The sequence below is a fragment of the Pinus tabuliformis genome, chromosome 6 (genome assembly GCF_031772625.1).
Source record: "Pinus tabuliformis cultivar Carrire ecotype Pingquan chromosome 6, CPIR1, whole genome shotgun sequence".
NCBI classification, from domain to species: domain Eukaryota; kingdom Viridiplantae; phylum Streptophyta; class Pinopsida; order Pinales; family Pinaceae; genus Pinus; species Pinus tabuliformis.
This window is the reverse complement of record NC_142292.1, coordinates 1,255,702,812-1,255,720,270: the sequence shown is the minus strand read 5'-3', so window position 1 is coordinate 1,255,720,270 and position 17,459 is coordinate 1,255,702,812. Positions and strand designations below refer to the sequence as shown.

Below are 17,459 nucleotides of genomic sequence, written 5' to 3'. Positions count from 1 at the left end.
AAGTATTTGACTGCTTTGTATACAATATACACTTGTTTGTCAATGGTAGTATAGTTTAATTCTAACCCTTGTAATTTAACACTCATAAAAGAGATAGGTCGTTCATTTCCTTCAGTATCCTTTTGAGTCAACAAAGCCGCAATGGACGAATCTGAAGCAAAGGTATAAAGCATGAAATATTTGCCATAGTTAGGACTGAATAACACATGTGCATTAGTGATGGGATGTTTAATTTGAGTTAAAGCATCCTTTTCTTATTTGTCCCAATTATAAGTTGCATATTTCTTGATCATCTCTTGTAAAGGCTTAAGTATCTCAGCATAATCAAAGATGAGTTTTCGCAAAAATTAATCTTTCCTAAGAAAGACTGCATAGCTTTCTTGTTCACCGAGAACGGGATTTGTGTGATGACTTTGACCCTCTCATGTTCAATTTTAATTCTGCTCTTTGCAATGATGTGCGCTAATAGAGTCCCTTCTGACACACAAAATAAGTTTTTTTAAGTTGAGAGAAATCCCATATTTATGACACTGCTCAAATATTTGTTTCAAATGACTTACATGCTCTGATCTTCTCTTGGAAAACACAATATCTTCATTCAAATAAACAACTACACTATGACCAATAAGGTCACAGACAGTGATGTCCATTTCTCTTTGAAACATAGCACCGACATTGATAAGCCCGAATGACATTCTCTTGAAGGTGAATGTTCCCTATTTGGTCCTTAAGGTAGTCTTCAAGCGATTCGGTTTCGTCATTAGCACTTGATTGTAACCATAAACCATCTAGAAATGAAAACATCTCAGACCCAGATACTATTTGGAGGATTTATTCCATGGATGGCACTGGATAATTGTCTTTATTAGATGCCTGGTTGAGACTGCAAAAATCTACACATAGCCTTATTTCCCCGAACTTCTTTATCACTGGGACCAAATTGGAAACCCAAGTTGAATGTATGATTTTAAAAATGATCCGAGCATCTAGCAACTTTCTCAATTCCTTTTGTATGAGGGGTTCTAATGTTGGATGAAATTTCCTTAGTTTTTGTTAGAAAGGTTTTACCCCTTCTTTTATGGGAATAATATGTTGGATAATACAAGTATCATATGTCTTTAAATCGTCATATGTCCAAGAAAACACATAATGATATTGTTTGAATAAGCAAATAAATGCTTGTCATTCTTGTGGCGAACAACATGTACCGAGGTTTACATACTTCAGATCTTCTTGAGTTCTTAGATTGACTTGTTCACATGACAGCTTCGAGCTCTGAGTCTTGGTATTGGTTGGTCCTCTAAATCAGTTTTGCAGGTCATATAAATTTTCCAAGGACACCACACATTTAAGCATGGTGTTGTCTTTTATTGCATTAGATTCCTCCTGCAAAGCCTTGTTGTGTTCATCCTCTTCTATGACAACATCTTTGAACACGTCTGCATTAGCCATGAAATGTAGTATCTGTTGTTCTTCATTGAAAACACAAAATTTAGTGATGTTATTAGGCACTTATGATTTATATATAATCCCAAAAGAAAAACCATTTCTCAATGGTGACATCCTAGCAGTTGCATTTCCTAATGCATCTACTGCAACATTTATAAGCCTAGGAACATAAATGATATTAAAAGCTTTAAAATAATTAATCAAATGCCACACCTCCTGCTAGTAGTTTTTAAGATTTAGTGAAACATAGTGGATAGTGTCATGTACCTGACAAATGACCACCTCTGAGTCACTGATTACCTTGGGGAACTCTACCTTCATATCAATGGGTTTCTTTAGTCTAAGTACGCATGCTTCATATTCAGTAGTATTATTTGTACACTCGAACTCCAAACAACATGAAAGGATATGCTTCTTATTACATGGTTCTATAAGTACACAACCAACTCCAGAGCCATCCTGCGTCTTAGAACCATCAAAGTATAAAGTCCAAATATTGTTAACTATTAAGTTGCTTCCTATAATGTTGTTACTATTTCTATGTACATATATATTACAAGATTCATTTGCACCAATTGGAGAACAAGGAAAGAGCTCCAACTGGGTATCGGGTGGGATAGGTGATAACTGTGCTTGATAACACCCGTGATCAATTTCCAAGAAATAATTTCCAGAGATTAAATAAAAAAAAGGCAACAGGGTAATTTTGGCCCTCAAGTGGTGTCACCGTGTATTTCATGTATGATTCACTTTCCACTCGAACATGATTATTCCTGCCCTTATATGGAAGCCATAAATGTGACTAATCTATTTTGCATATTACTAGACCAATCTCTACTCAGAAGCATGTCATAGGCTTCGGGGATGTCCACAATTACAATATTTATACATTGATGAACTCGGTCATTAGATGATAATCGGATAAGAATATTTTTGAGTTCACCAATAGCTTGGACAAGAGATTTGTCCAGCTAAATTATTTGTGCATTTATTTTGTCCCATTTAGCATTTATTTTCTTAGCAATAGATAATGGCAATATGTTCACATATGCATTAGAATAGGCCAAACAATTATGGACATTGTAATTAAAAATTTCAAAAGTCAACAAAAATGGAGGGCAGAGTGTTAGCATCTAGTGTTACAACATTAATTACAATTTCAAAGTCACTAGAATACTTACCGACACCTTCTGAGAGGAAGAATCTTTGTCACCTAGAAAGGTTGTGAAAAGGCTCAGAAGTTGGCCTGCTATCTTCGCAAGCTCATACATGGAAATATTGGCTAGAGCTCTCTTCAAGCCTTCAACTATGTTATAATCAATTGTTTCACCTTTAGAAGGTAGTGTTGAAGTGTATGGAGGAGTATCTATATTCGACACTTCCAGATTGATGGAATTACTTTTACTGTTGGAGAAAGTGTTCTTAGAAGCAATTACATTTGCAAACTTACTTTGTGCATTATGAGCAGGATTAACCGATGGTGAAATTATTCTTAACAATTTCTCCTTCAATTTCTGTCTCATCGCCTCTTGTTTAGAAATGGGCCCTTGGCTCCTTAAGTTATATCGACCATTTTTCTTCTCGGGGTTGGGGGGGGGGGCTCACTTTGTGGTGGTTCTTCAACATTCTTCTTGTCAATGTTAAGAATATAGTAAAAAACATTCACTACATGTCCAATACAAGTACTTTCTTCAGCCGCCATAGGTTCTTCTGTTTCTTCTACTTGTTCCACCTGCTCATCTTCTAGTAAGGAATCCACAATGTGTGTGGCTAGAGTGTTCATGTTATGGTTCCACTATGGGAATGTCTTTTTTGAATGATATTCCTAGTGGAAAGAACAATAGTTATCCATACCCATACTTTCAATATTAAATACAACATTCGAACTCTAGGAAGACTTGGTCGGCTGATTATTATTATTGTTGTGATTCCTTAGGAATGGGAAAGACTTGGGGGGCTTGCTATTGTTGGAAGTCTCGATTGACCTTCTCTTTAGTTCTGAAATTTCATTGGTAAGTTCTTTTACTATCCTAGTCAATCTTTCAATATTTGACAATTACTTTTAGTTAGCCTTGCTTGAGGAAGGCTAAGACTTCCTTCCTGTTTCCTTGGAGTCTTTAGATTCATCATCATCAGTAATGACTCTAATAGCACACAAGTATTTCCCCACGACTTTTGCGAAATTTAGTGCCAATGTTTTCTTTGTAGCCCTTTTAACGAACGAGGAAATGTTGTTGGGCAAGGAAACTATATAATAGTCAATAGTAATTGAATGACGAGGTTGCGTGCTTGGGGGAAACTTGCTCAATATGCAACTGAAATTTTGATTGAAGTCTTTCACTTTCTCCTTTTCCCCCATCTTACTATTTCTGAAGTCTTTCAATAACTTGGCGGGAGTCTTGTCATCAACAAATTTATCCAAAATTAGTTTTTAAAACTCCCTCCATGTATGGATTGAATTGACAAGCGGATTATGGTACCATGTTGTTGCTCTACCTTCTAATGTAAAAGGAAAAAATCCTACAAGAAACATCATTGTATTGTACCTCCAAAATCCATAGATGCGTGTAGAAGTGGTCGATGTGATCTTTTGTCTTTATCTTCTTATCTAGATAAAACTTTGATAACAAATTTTCTAGATGTTTCGGCATTTCATGAAGGTTAGCTGGAAGAGAAAGTGGCCCTTGGGCCATCCAGTCCAAGTATTGGTCAGCCATGTACTCATATCTAGGTTCCTCCTCCCTTTTAGAATCTCACGAGCCTTCTCCTTCACTGTCTAAACCGTAAAAAATCTCATCAGAAAGAACAATGTCTTCCTTGTACTCTTTGTTGATGAGTGGAAGTGGATCTTGAGGACTCTATTAACTCTTCAAGAGTGGAAAAAACCAAATCTTCCATTGTTGCAACTAATACACCGGTACAAGTTGTTTCTTTCCTCTTAGTGAGATGCGAGAGGTTATTCACAACAAGAAGTAAACAAAAAGCTTTTACAAACCAATGGGTTATAAGTCAAATTGCCTAGAGTTGTTTGTAGGTAACCTCGTATGCGAACTATAGAACAAACTAAGAAGACCCTCCTACCTCGAGAATAGGAGTTGGAATGGTGCTTAGAATTTCGCTACCTTGTCTAGAAGATTAATGGTTAGGGTGTGTGGAGTTAACAACCATAAAAAACTGGTTGCCCTCCTTTTAGCGCTATAATGTTGATGGTGCTAGATACCGCCAACATACAGGGGATCTCCCCACTGTGAGGTCCTAATTAGACGTCACACCGTTTGGTGTAGGAGTCCCATCCGAAATACGACCTGACTATGCCTTGGCTTTAGTAGTTAGCATGAGAGAGAAGCGCACATGTGCTTTTGGATGAGAAAGAGAGTGTGCCTTGTGAATGTTCGATTGTAGATGTATCAAGGTTCTTTCACTGCAAAGGGGAAATAAAGTGAGCCTTTAAGAGAGAAGTAATAGTACTACCCTAATGGATACACACACGCATGAGAAAGGATCGTCTAACATCAAGTGAAATAGTTCACATAGATTGATGATCATTACAAACATTGTTGGAGAGGTAAATCCCCTCTGCGGACAGAGGCGATCCCACTAGCCCAAAATGGGACTAGCAACAATCAAATCACGCTACCACGCAAGTTCCTAGTTGCATATTAAAAGTGGATTACGAGAACCAACCTGGACTCCAACGCTAATGTTGAAAGAAGAGTTGACACTCCCGTTCCCTTGCTCCGGCAGGTCACAATCCTTGCGATCCCCGCGTATGGATACCTGCACATGCAAAGAACGAAACGAGAACAAGCATAAAATCCACTAACATACAACTATATTTCAGTCAGAAAGGAAATAAACCAAACATTATCATGATGAACAATGAGATTGGAACCATAACAGTAGTCGTTTATTAATGAATAATAAGCAGAGAAAGATACAACCAAGGTTCTGACGTTGAACCTATCCTCTGGCTGGGCGAGCAGCTATGTATGTCTTGCGATAGACCTTCTCTCTCTCAGGATTCCGGCAGCATAACCTCCCTATGCTTCAAGACTTTTACTATCACTCAGGACAAGCATAATCACAACTAGCATTACTCAAAAACTAGCTTGTCTAATGCATGAGGACAGACTTTTATAGATGGAGAAGGGAGGAAGATACAATGCACCAGGACACCCATTGTGGATTGACATTATCTCCGAAAAGCCATTGTGGATAGATTTCAAGGATAGATGATGACTCTTGACCTCTATCAGATGGATTTTATCCTCAAAAGACTTCGTGACCTGAAGGGAAAAAACATATGGGTGCGCGTTTGTCAAAAATCATTACCAAACTTGGTTGGCGCGAGTGTTGTTCTAAGACATAGCGCCAATGGTCGCACCCCCTTTTGAGGATCTCAGTGATTGGCGCGGATAAGACACTGTGGACCCGTGCCAATTGAAAAAGGGCACTTTCCAGGGATAATTTGCAGAAGGTGTCTTCAGGGAACATGAAGTACATACTCAGGGGAACATAATGCAAGTGTTTTTAGACTATGTCACTGCTCACAGGTCCCGGAATGCGTCCTCCAATGTATGGAAACAGGGGTAACAGGGACGATGACCAATGGTGACAAATTACTGTGTAACAAACATTACAAGACATTCCCAATAATTTAAGCACCAAAGTCACTGAAATAGTTCAATTACTTTAGTACTTGTGAAAGTGAACATAAATCATAAACATTTAAAGAATAGTCTTAAAACATCCATAATCCATGTATGAAAATGTGTTGGCCGAAAGGCTTCAAGTATTAAGAAAAAAGTTCCAAGATACATAAGTACAATGAACATTGCTAGCTCTAATTATGGAGCGTTAGAGCCACTACTTGCTCCCCAAAAGTACTAACTCTATCTCTCTAATGCCTTGTGGGAGAAGATAAGTTTAAAGTCCTTTGCATGAGTAATGAGGATCCTTTTATAACTTGAGGCGTGACTTTTCACATCCCATGACTCTTGACTTTCCAACTCCTAATGTCCTGGAGACTTCTATAACCTTTAGAATTCTAAATGACTTTTGGGATTACATATGACTCTTGGTATTACATGCCTTTTGGACATCCATGGCTCTTTTGTCCATACATGACTCTTGGATTTCCACTTATTTGTCTTTATAATGATTACATAATTACATCATGACTTCCACATCATCATGTGATGAGACATGACAAGTCACTATCCTTGATGACTGGGACTAATACTGACTGATGACATGGACTTTCGTCAATGGTGACATGGCTGCCACTTGTGTCTTCGTTCTGTATGCAACTTTTGATTGTTGATGCCTTCACTCTCCAAAGGGTCTTTGACCTTATGGATATTCCAGGTACTTCGATAATCAAGGCTTCAATGCGTTCATGTTCTTTTAATGCTTCCTTTGTTTGCCTTCTTTGCCTGGTTTTCTTTGTGCATGTTGGCCACAATATCCCTGAAATATCTGTAGCTGCAATCGGTCACGACAAATAAGCATCAACTTAAAAATATCTTATTTTAACATGCTTTATGAAGATTTTATGCTTATGCCTTATCAGTGCACTTGGAAAGAGAAAGGATAGAGGGCACAATTTGAAAGGCTTAAGGGCTGGAGGGAAGAGGCTTTAGGGATTTGGCGTGCACTAATGTGCTCAAGAGAAAGAGGCAATTAGGGTAGGGTGCATGGCGCAAGTCTAAGGGACGAAGGAGAAGGCTTCAGGCTTCCCAAGTACGTTTTGCGTTCAAGGGAGACAAGGAGGGTGCATGGCATAGAGTTGAAGGCTGAAGGGAGATGCTCCAGGGCTTCAGGGTGCACCCATGCACTCAAGAAGGCAAATGAGGGTCCATGGCGCAAGTTTGAAGGATGAAGGGGAAGGCTTTGTGCCTTTGGAATGTGCTCATGCACCAAAGGGTCAAGATGGTGCATAATGCATTATGGAAGGTTGAAGAGTGGAGCTTAAGGCCTTTGAGATGTGCTCCTGCACTCAAGGAAGGCACATTCCTTCGGGTCGAAGGAGTGCACTCAAAGGAAGACGTGGTTTCTTAAAGGGTGCAATTTGGAACAAGGAAAGGAAATGATGCTTGATGAGTGTGCTATGCACTCTTGGAGGGCATATGGCACACTTTCTAACAATAAAGGATTCCCGATCGAGGCTTAAGAGTGCGCCCATGCACTTCCTGCCTCAATGGGTTCACTTTGCAACCAAAATTTGTCTAAGTCTGTAAGATGGGACAAGGAGTGAACATGCTGAAGTCAGACATAAAATCGTGTGCTACACATCAAGAAAACTTAGAAAAGCTTCAACAAGGATAAATATACATCAAAACGCCACTTTACATACATTTCCCAAGTACAATGAACAAAGTGTGTGCAACTTCGACCAAAAAGTGTCGTTTTGTAATAACAAAGGTGTCTTGACCATGAAATGCACTAAAGATGTTCTAACTTGTGCGACGACACATGAGAACAATCAAGAACACTTGAAGTACATAGGATAACCTGAACGACACTTGATGACCAAAGCGACATTAGATACGATGGTGAAGTAGGCTCCAAAATTTGAATGTAGTGAAATTTATGGAGGGTATTGTAGCATCGACAACACTTGGTCAAGAGGACTTGGTCCTTACCCCCTAAAAAAAAATAAAAGAAAAAATGCTACACCTATGGAAACCCCTCTCCAATGGTCAAATTCCATAGAGAAAACCTCGTTCATATTGAGTTTGAGTTGTAGATACTTAACTCTATCCCACTCTCAGGTTCCATTATGGAATTAACACCTTTGATATTATTCTTCCGACTAACACCCTCTAACATTCATGCAAGAATAATGAGATTGGATGTGTGAATGACCATCCTTGCCATGAGATAAACATATGTGGGAGGGAGGTGGCCAAGTCTCCCCCCTCTATTGAGTGGGGTGACGATGGTGGAACTGCACCCTCCGACCATTGATCTTCATTCCCCACCCCATATAAGGTGGATTCTACTATTGAGTTTTTTTGGACTTCCGTTACATATAAAAAAACCCATTAATTTTTAATTTTTAATTTTTATTATTTATTATTTATTATTATTTTATTTATTTATTTATTTATTTTATTTTTAATTTTTAATTTTTTTTCATATTTTTTTGTTTTGTTTTTTGACAAAGATGAGGAGTTATATTAAGTTGGCGCCCATTCGACACAAAATAAATGAGAAAGTTTACATTTTGCTCTAGTAGAAAAAATTTCTGAAGAAGGGTTGAAGTGAAAAATCGAAATCTACATCAAGCCTGCTACTCTAATCATACCAAAAACAAAGATTGCTACTACTATATGCACGACAAAATTGTCCACATAACAAAATGCATTTATATGAGTTGACATAGCTTCCAGAAGGGGATCGATGGACATTTTGTTCGAAGGGCCACTAGGGGCACTGCTCACTATGTTGCAATTTTCATCTTAAGCCCTCTGAAACTAAAGGTCAACGATATTTCAGTGTATCCAGTCCAATTTGTCTTCCAACTGCGCTATTATGACTTGGTGTTGATGGACCTCCTTAGTCAGGAAGAGTATGTTGTTTGATTGTTGGTGAATTTGTTGGCGCAAAGCTTAAATATATTCGTAGATGTTAATAAGAGGGTGTAGGCTACAATTGCCTGGGATGGGAAGACCGAAAGGCTTATCATTGTGGTTCATCATGCTTCTGTTGATTAGACTACTAGACACACAACCCTTGCCTGAAGGGAGAGGTAAATAGGCATGACACCAACCTAAAGGACTCCAAAAAATAAAGATATCCACTGACCAACTTAAGAGGAAACATTGTAAACAAGAAGGAGAGTTGGGACACCAAACCAAAGTGCCATGCAATAGACCCCCTCTGCGAACTCAAGATGTGGCGATATACACGCAGAGCAACTAAGAATCCTTTCGATGAGAATTAGGAAGCACTCTTAATGAAAATTGAACTTTCTAATTTATGCTCTGAAGATCCCTCGGAGCATAAACACTTTTCGCTACCAAATTATACCAAGGATTTACTACAGTGGAGATGAAATTTAGAAATGAAGAGTCCCAAAAGTTTCAAACCTGTTCTTGTGATGAAGAGAGGGTTTGGTGCAATTCCAACACTCTTGCAAGACATACTTTGCATAGGGGATGGAGGATCAAGGAATGCTCTAGACGAAAATGATGCCACAAAGACACCCATATGTATCCCATTGAACCAATTTTTTTGACATAAGCATTAGCTCACTTTCCATTAATGTAACCTTCACTATTGTGATATCCCACGCTTCAGAAGATGTCATCATTCCATGCTTCATAAATTCCTTTCCTCAAATTGCCATCAGACTAAGTACGAAAATTGAAGCAAAGGAGCACGAAGTCCGAACGTGAGCCTCTTCACATGCTAAGAGTAAATGAACCCATTGATTTCATACACTTGAGTTGCCACTTCAATTGAAAATACCTGTACGCGATGCCACCTATTATTCATGGGGCGATTCTCCACAAGAGAAGACTTGGATGGGAGCCCAATATTATTCTTATAATGTTTGTATGGTTCTAAACCTTCAATTTTGGGGGAAGAGATGAGACAATAAATCCTTTTGATAAAATTCATGGGAGCACTACTAGTTTAAAGAACAATTTATATTGCATTACCCTTCTTCTAGTCCAGTGGCAAGGTTGGTTTGTGTGTTAGCTTCTCTGTTTTGACATCAAAGGATATGAAAATAGGCCTTGTTCGAGAATGTCTACAGAGTGCTTCTTCGAAGGAGGCAGGAAACAAGATTATTCTTACAAAGAGACCCTGAATCAATATGTTGAATTGTAATTAGGTTCATTTTTTGACCTAGGACCCCGCTAAACTTTATTCCCTGATCTTCATCGAGATTGAAGAGAATCCCTGCCCCTCCTGCCACCCTTGAATTAATTATAAATAATACATATTTTTATACTTTATAATTGACATATTAAATAATAAAATCACAACTCTTTTGTTTAATACTTAAAAACTCACAACTCATGGGAGCGGTTGATGATGGAAGTCATTTTGGGCAAATTAAACTTCCAAAGAAGTGTTGGATCGAGCCTCACACAATTCTAGTGATAAGCATTTCACTGTGGTTGATCTATCTTCTTCCATCTAAAACAAGAACCAACCTTAACTTAAACTCAACTTGATAAAAAAATGTAATATAATTATTTAATAAAAATATTAAATTTAAAATATAATAAATAATAATTTAAAATCTAAATTTATTATATTATTTATTATTAATATTTTATAATATTTAAATTACTTTAAAAGTACATTGTGTCGTATCAAATTCTAAAACATTTTAAGAAATTGGAAAACATCTACCAAGAGAATATTCGATTTCAATGTTGTTAGTTGAGCGTATTTTAATTAGGAGGCACGGAGAGACAGAAACTGGAAAACATCTACGAAGAGTATTACATTTCTATGCTTTTAGGAAGAGTATTACATTTCTATGCTTTTAGGACAGTTTACATTTCAACGCTTTTAGTAGGACAGTGTACTTTGGCTGGGAGCCACGAAAATTGACGGATTGTTGAATTTCGGGATAAACCAAATATAAATTTTATCAATACAATACAAAATTATTTTATATTAAAGATGATTTTATTTATTATATATATATTTTGTAATTTTAAATGGTTATGTTAATTTTGATTTTTAAAAATTAATGTCAATTTTTTTTTAATAAAATTTTAGATTAAAATGTATTTTAATTAATTATTTTTATTTTAATTGTTTTTGGGTTTTTGTGATTTGTGTTGTGTAGAGTTATTTTCTGGGATCATTACATTCATTATTGTTTGAATCGATATTTCAAACCATCCATGGTGGCTTATCATCAAGATAGATCAATAAGTGTATAAGACAGATCTCAATGGAATGTATAAATAAAGGTATGAGACAATGATAGAACGAGAATGATGGTATCCGGCCATGTCTTAGGGAAGGAGAGAGAAAATTAGGTTTCAAGTAATATTATATTAATATTATTTTTATTTATTTTTAATTAATATATATTATATTAATATCAATATTGTTATAGTCTATTTGTTTTATGTTTTGGATGGTTTTTGGCATATTTTCAAGTCTAATTTGTCCAAAATCTAATAGGAATGTATTGGAATCACAAGTTTGAGTCGTAAACTCTCCACAATCTGAGCGCCTCAGGTTTTTAGGGTGTTGAATCCATATATGTTCAAAAACCTATTTTAAAGGACAAAAAAAAAGATTTGGCCAAAACAAATTTCTCAGTTCCACTCAAAAACTCCAAAAAGTAGCATATTTAGGCAACACCCATATATATATATATAGTGGATGAAATAATGATCTACTCACTAGTGGGCTTCTATCACCAAGATTGTGCGAAGGTCAATTGAGCTTGGACACCCCTTAAGATAGTTTAATTCCCCCAAAAAAGACTTCCATCCTCAACCCCTACCAATGAAGTTTGAACCTGAGATCTGGAGGGGACTAAACTCCATTCAAACCAATTGGTCTACACATTATGGGTCCACAAATATTAAAATTGGCCCACGTAAACATAATTTATAAAGATGACAAGGGGTGGGCAAAAGTATATGCTAAGCGAACAATATTTTACAAGAAGCAAAAAGAAGAAAAACAAATTGGGAATAACCTAATGAGATAGGGAACGATGAAGATGCTCTAGAAGAAGGATGTTCCTTAGCTCTGACATTTTGCTTTAAAGGACTTCTAATGTTCAAGTCCATGAAGAAATGCATGATGGATGTGAGGCTATACCAATGATTGGGTTTATGACATCTCATAGGGCTATCATGTAAGCATAGAAGTTGGCCATATGCCCCCTCGAAGTAAGATGCAATTAACCTGGTGCATGTTAGTTATGGGTGTTGGCCTCTAATATGTTGTTGATGAAGGTCGAACATCTCTTGAAACAAGAGGGCTAAACATCTTCACTCCTCATAAGCCATGATTGCTTGGAGATAGGTAATAGGATCTTTGAACAAATCAAATAACTGTCTTCTAATCTGGTAGTACGGACAACATTGAAATATAAAGTGGTCCTTGTGTTAGGCTCTAAGGAGCAGGTCATGCAAATATAGTGCATCTAAAGAATATGATGATCCATTTTAATGTGGAGGTAGTGGGAAAAAACTTTACATTGAGTAAAAGCGACTCTTAGGCTACAAGCTAATTTGATATTATTGTACCTTATGGTTGAATGAGTCCACCACCACATTAGGGATACATGTTGAGGTATTGCCAAAGTTTGGAAGAAAGAAACTTTGTAGGCTTGAACCACGTGAATTTAGGTAGCCTTTATAAATCACAATATGAATACACATATCAAGAATATCTACTTAAAAGTTATGTAAGGGTGGTTTGTTAATATCAATGTCAATGAGGTGGAACAATGAATCAATCCCACATTCCACCTACTCCAAAGAGGATTTGAGATCCCATGTTCCACTTACTCTAAAAAGGATTTGAAATTATGATATAGACATGTAAGAAATACCACTTTATAAGTTGCCCTTTTGTGTAAACCTATTTATCATAGTCAACAAATGCAAAGTTGCTAAAACAATGAGTGAGCTCTTACAAAAAATTACAAAAATAATATCACTAAACATTGGTCCCTGGGCATGAATATGTTAGATAAATCATGATAAACACTCTCTCTATCATATTTTAATTTACTCTTCTCTTTATCATATTTTAATTTATTCCCTAAAATTATAGTCAACAAACCTTACATCAATACAAGTTTAAATGACAAATAAACTAAAAAAATCAAATCTTTAATTAATTATCTCGAAAATAAAACTAAAAAATAATACTTTTCAAAAATTCAAAGATTATATATTTCTTACTTAATATATTTATTATTATTAAAATTAAATTAAATATATATTCCATACTCAATATATTTTATTATTATTAAAATTAAATTAAAAAATGATTTGGAAAAAAATAATTGAAACATAAATATAAAAACATTAAAATTAAGTTAAAACTTAATTTAGAATTGAAGACTTGAAACATACGAAAACATTATCTCAATCATTTTCATATCTCAATACTTTTACTTCCTCAAAGTTACATATTCCTTACTCAATGTAATTTGTGTTATTAAAATAAAGTTAAAACATGATTTGGAAAGAAATATGAAACATACATATACAAACATTAAAACTAAGTTAAAAATAATTTGGAGAAAAAGACTTGAAACATACATATGAAAACATTATCTCAATCCTTTTACTTTTCCTCTTTTAACTCTATTGTTTCATGACAAAGATGATATTATTTTTACTACTCGAGATACCACAGTCTATATAAAAATAAAATAAACGATTACAACTTCCAATCCAATTCGAAAGGCCATCAAACAACCAAACAGCAATAATTGACTCCAAGACATACAGATTACGCACTGACATGGTCATGCATCGAGCTTTCAGCTGCTTTCCCGAGGCGCGAGATAATCTGCAACCTAAAGTGATAACAAGCACCGATGGTAAATTCCAAATGACAGTTTCCACGGCTCTTTCATCTGCTTACCCTCGCTGATTTATTTTCCAAGTGACGGTATCCACAGCTGTGCTTTTTCAAGGTCAAGGTTTTCCTCTCCTCTGATTCACCTCCATCCCGCCGAGTCTGTAGATCGCTTTTGTTCATTTGGTCGGCCGATTTTATCTGCCTAAATTGGTCGAAATTTCAGAAATTGCAAGCGAATTGCGGCTACTCGGAGCAGAAGACAGGTTATGATTATGCTGAAATTTTATTTTGGGATAAATTTTTGGCTTAATTTCCGAAACGAGTTGAAATAGCTAGGTTTTGCCATTAGGAGGCTTTGCTGGAGCTGGCAGTCTGTTTAATTAGATGAACGGCCACGGCTGCAATGTTTATCCTACTTCTGATGTATTAATAGCATTCCACTGAATTCTTTAAATAGAAAACGTGCAGTATATTTTTCTTCTTCGCATAAGCATCTTGTAATAACTGCTTTACTTTGTTTTCTGTAAAAAGAGGAACATTTTTGACCAATTTTGAGGAGCGGCTTACTGTTTTCTTCCCACCCCCTTTTTTTTCGAATATTTGACGAGTTAATTTAAGGTACCTGAGAGCATATGCTGCAATTTAGTTGTTAAGAATTTGCTGTATCCGATCTAGGACCGGATTCGCAGAGATTGATGTGTGGTAGCGAGCTAAAAATGTTTGTTTGTTTGCAAATTAAACCTTAGCGAGCTAAAAATGTTTTTTTGATTGCAAATTAAACCTCAGCGAGCTAAAAATGTTTTTTGGTTTGCAATTTAAACCTCACCATAACATTTCAAAAACCTCTTAGTCACTTTAGGACAATAAGAAATAGAAGAAATGCAACTTGTGAGGTTATTTAAGGACGAGAGAAAATTATACCAGTTATTCAAAGATGGTCAAATCCTTGCACTTAACAACTATGTTAACAGAAAATGGACCCAAGTGGCCCGTTTCTGGCATCTTTTTGTCGTTTCTAGACCGGAAATTGTTTCTCCGGAAACGGTCAACTTTTTCTGCTGGTAGTTTCTTGCACTTTTCTGCCTTCTGGCCAGTGAGTAAAGGCCAATAGAAAAGGGCCTAGTTCAAGTTATTACTATTAATTTTTAAATGAGGCAATCTCCATTTTACTACGGGGGTGACTAAATCTTCTGCACGTGCACAAAATTTGAGAGGAATAAGAGTATTCCTTGATCCTTTCAGCGAGGAGGACTCGCGTATTCTATTAAAAGTGTCAATATTGGTGTGTGGTCAATCAAATCTTCGCTTTCTACCAAGGAGATATAAAATACAAGCTGAGTTGGAGAAACAGCATCTGTTAAAATACATAAAACAGTCGGAGGAATGGCGTCTTTGGTGAGAAAAAATCAATTTCAAAGGAGGGGGAGAACCTTGAATGTCTAAAGTTTTGGATAAGCAACATCAAAATCAATTTCAAAGGAGGGGGAGAACCTTGAATGTCTAAAGTTTTGGATAAGCAACATCTCAAAAGACAAGATCGTAGCAGAGAGGATGCCATTGTTGACCTTGAAGACCAGCTCAAGAAAGTTGAGTTGGAAAACCAACACCTGAAACAATACAATAAGCAACTAGAAGACACTACTCATCTACTAAGAGAAAAGCATTCACTCATAGAAGAAGGGGAGATTAAGCACGAATCAAAATTCATTGAGGAGTCGACATCGTTCCAAAACTTGGTTAGAGAGAGTGGATGGTCAATGTGATGTGTCAATGAGCAAGATTCTCATGATAAGGGAAGTAAAATGCATAGTTCCTGAGGATTAGGTAACACAAAATAGATTCACCAACATAATTGTCAAATGTGTCAAAACAAGAGGTGGTGAGGATGACTTGCCAATGATAGTGAGAGGCATTCTTAAGGAGGTGACGGGCTGGGCAAGTGCAATCCAGGTGGCAAAATTAGTAGGGAAAAACATGATCATGCAAGCAAAGGTTGCCCATTGAAGATATTATGTCGGAGCATATAAGATAGGAATCAAATTTCAAAGGGGAGAGGGTAGCTCAAGTGCTCAAAATGGTTTGTTGACAAAGACCTAACTCCTATCCATCAAGAAGAGAAACAAAACAAAATAAAAGAGATCAAAGATGTAAGTCAACAAGGTAAATGGGTGAGCCAAAGTGCAAGAGTTTTGAAGTGCAACTAGAAAATATAGGGATATGCCCCTTGTGACCCAAAGCAAGCTCAAAATTGTGACATGGAAATGTCAATACTACATGGAAAAGGGTTCATAGGTTAGGCCAATAGTTGAAGCTTTAGACTTAGACATGATTATTCTAGTAGAAACTCACAAGCACAATGGCTGTCGAATCCTAGACTTACTCAAGGAGAAGAAGTGGTCAACTTGGAACCAAGTGTGATGATATCATAAGAAGCATGGTGTGATTGCTTGTTTTATAAATGACATTTTAAATCACATGTTACAACATATTTGTAAGTAAGTTTGTGGTTCATAGTCAATATATGGTTAGAATGCAAGAATGACAACAATAATACTTTTGTGACCACATATTATTTGGCACCACAAAAGCTTGATTTCAACCTGTTGGAATATTCAACAATACTAAGAGGAGGGTGAATCAATATTAACAATTTTAACTTCAAAAACTTGTAAATTTACCCACAAGTATAAAGCAAAGCACATAAATATACAAAACAAAGAAATTTTTACATGAAAACCACAAAATGATTTTCTTAATATATATAAAGAGTACATTCAAATTTAGAAGCACCAATTGAAAGGACGCACCGAATCCCTGGTTTATCAACACCAATTGAAAGGAAGCACCAACTCCTTGATTTATTAGCACCAACTGAAAGGAAGCACCAACTCCCTGATTTATCAACACCAACTAAAAGGAAGCACCAACTCCCTGATCTATCAACACCAACTAAAAGGAAGCACCAACTCCCTGATTTATTAGCAGTAAAGCTTGTATAAGAGTCAATATTAGTCAAAGAAAATCTGCCCTTCTGGTAGCTCCTCCTTTGTCCTTCACACATGCCCTTAGATTCCTAAACACGCTCTTCTTAGCAACAAAACCTCCCTTAACAAATGATCCTTGAACTTGGCCTCCTTATCAACAGAACTTGACCTCCTTATCAGTAGAACTCGGCCTCTATAACTCTCACAGGGTTTGACCTTCTCAATAGAGGACAATGTTAGATCTTCAAAACAGACTTGAAACTCATCTTTTTCACACACCAAAATTTAGTCCTCAAAACAGGCTTGAGTTCGACCTTCCTTGGACCGGAACTTCAGTCCTGTAATTTGACTTCAATAGGGACAAGTCACTACTATCAGGACAAGCTTGAAATTTGGCCTTCCACACTGGAATTCAACCCTCTACATAGATCTGAAATTTGGCCTTCCACACTGGAATTCGGCCCTCTACAAAAATTTGAAATTTGGCCTTCC

At 36.5% G+C, this 17,459-nt stretch overlaps 1 protein-coding gene across 1 annotated transcript in view; it reads left to right on the top strand.

Moving 5' to 3' along the window:
• Nucleotides 1–13,851: 13,851 nt before the first annotated feature.
• LOC149263215 (protein KINASE OF THE OUTER CHLOROPLAST MEMBRANE 1-like) overlaps nucleotides 13,852–17,459 on the top strand; it is a 183,153-nt gene continuing 179,545 nt past the window's right edge. Inside the window, exon 1 of the mRNA XM_089386960.1 lies at nucleotides 13,852–14,002. The gene's annotated coding sequence lies outside the window, so the exon portion shown is untranslated. The remainder of the gene's footprint in view (nucleotides 14,003–17,459) is intronic.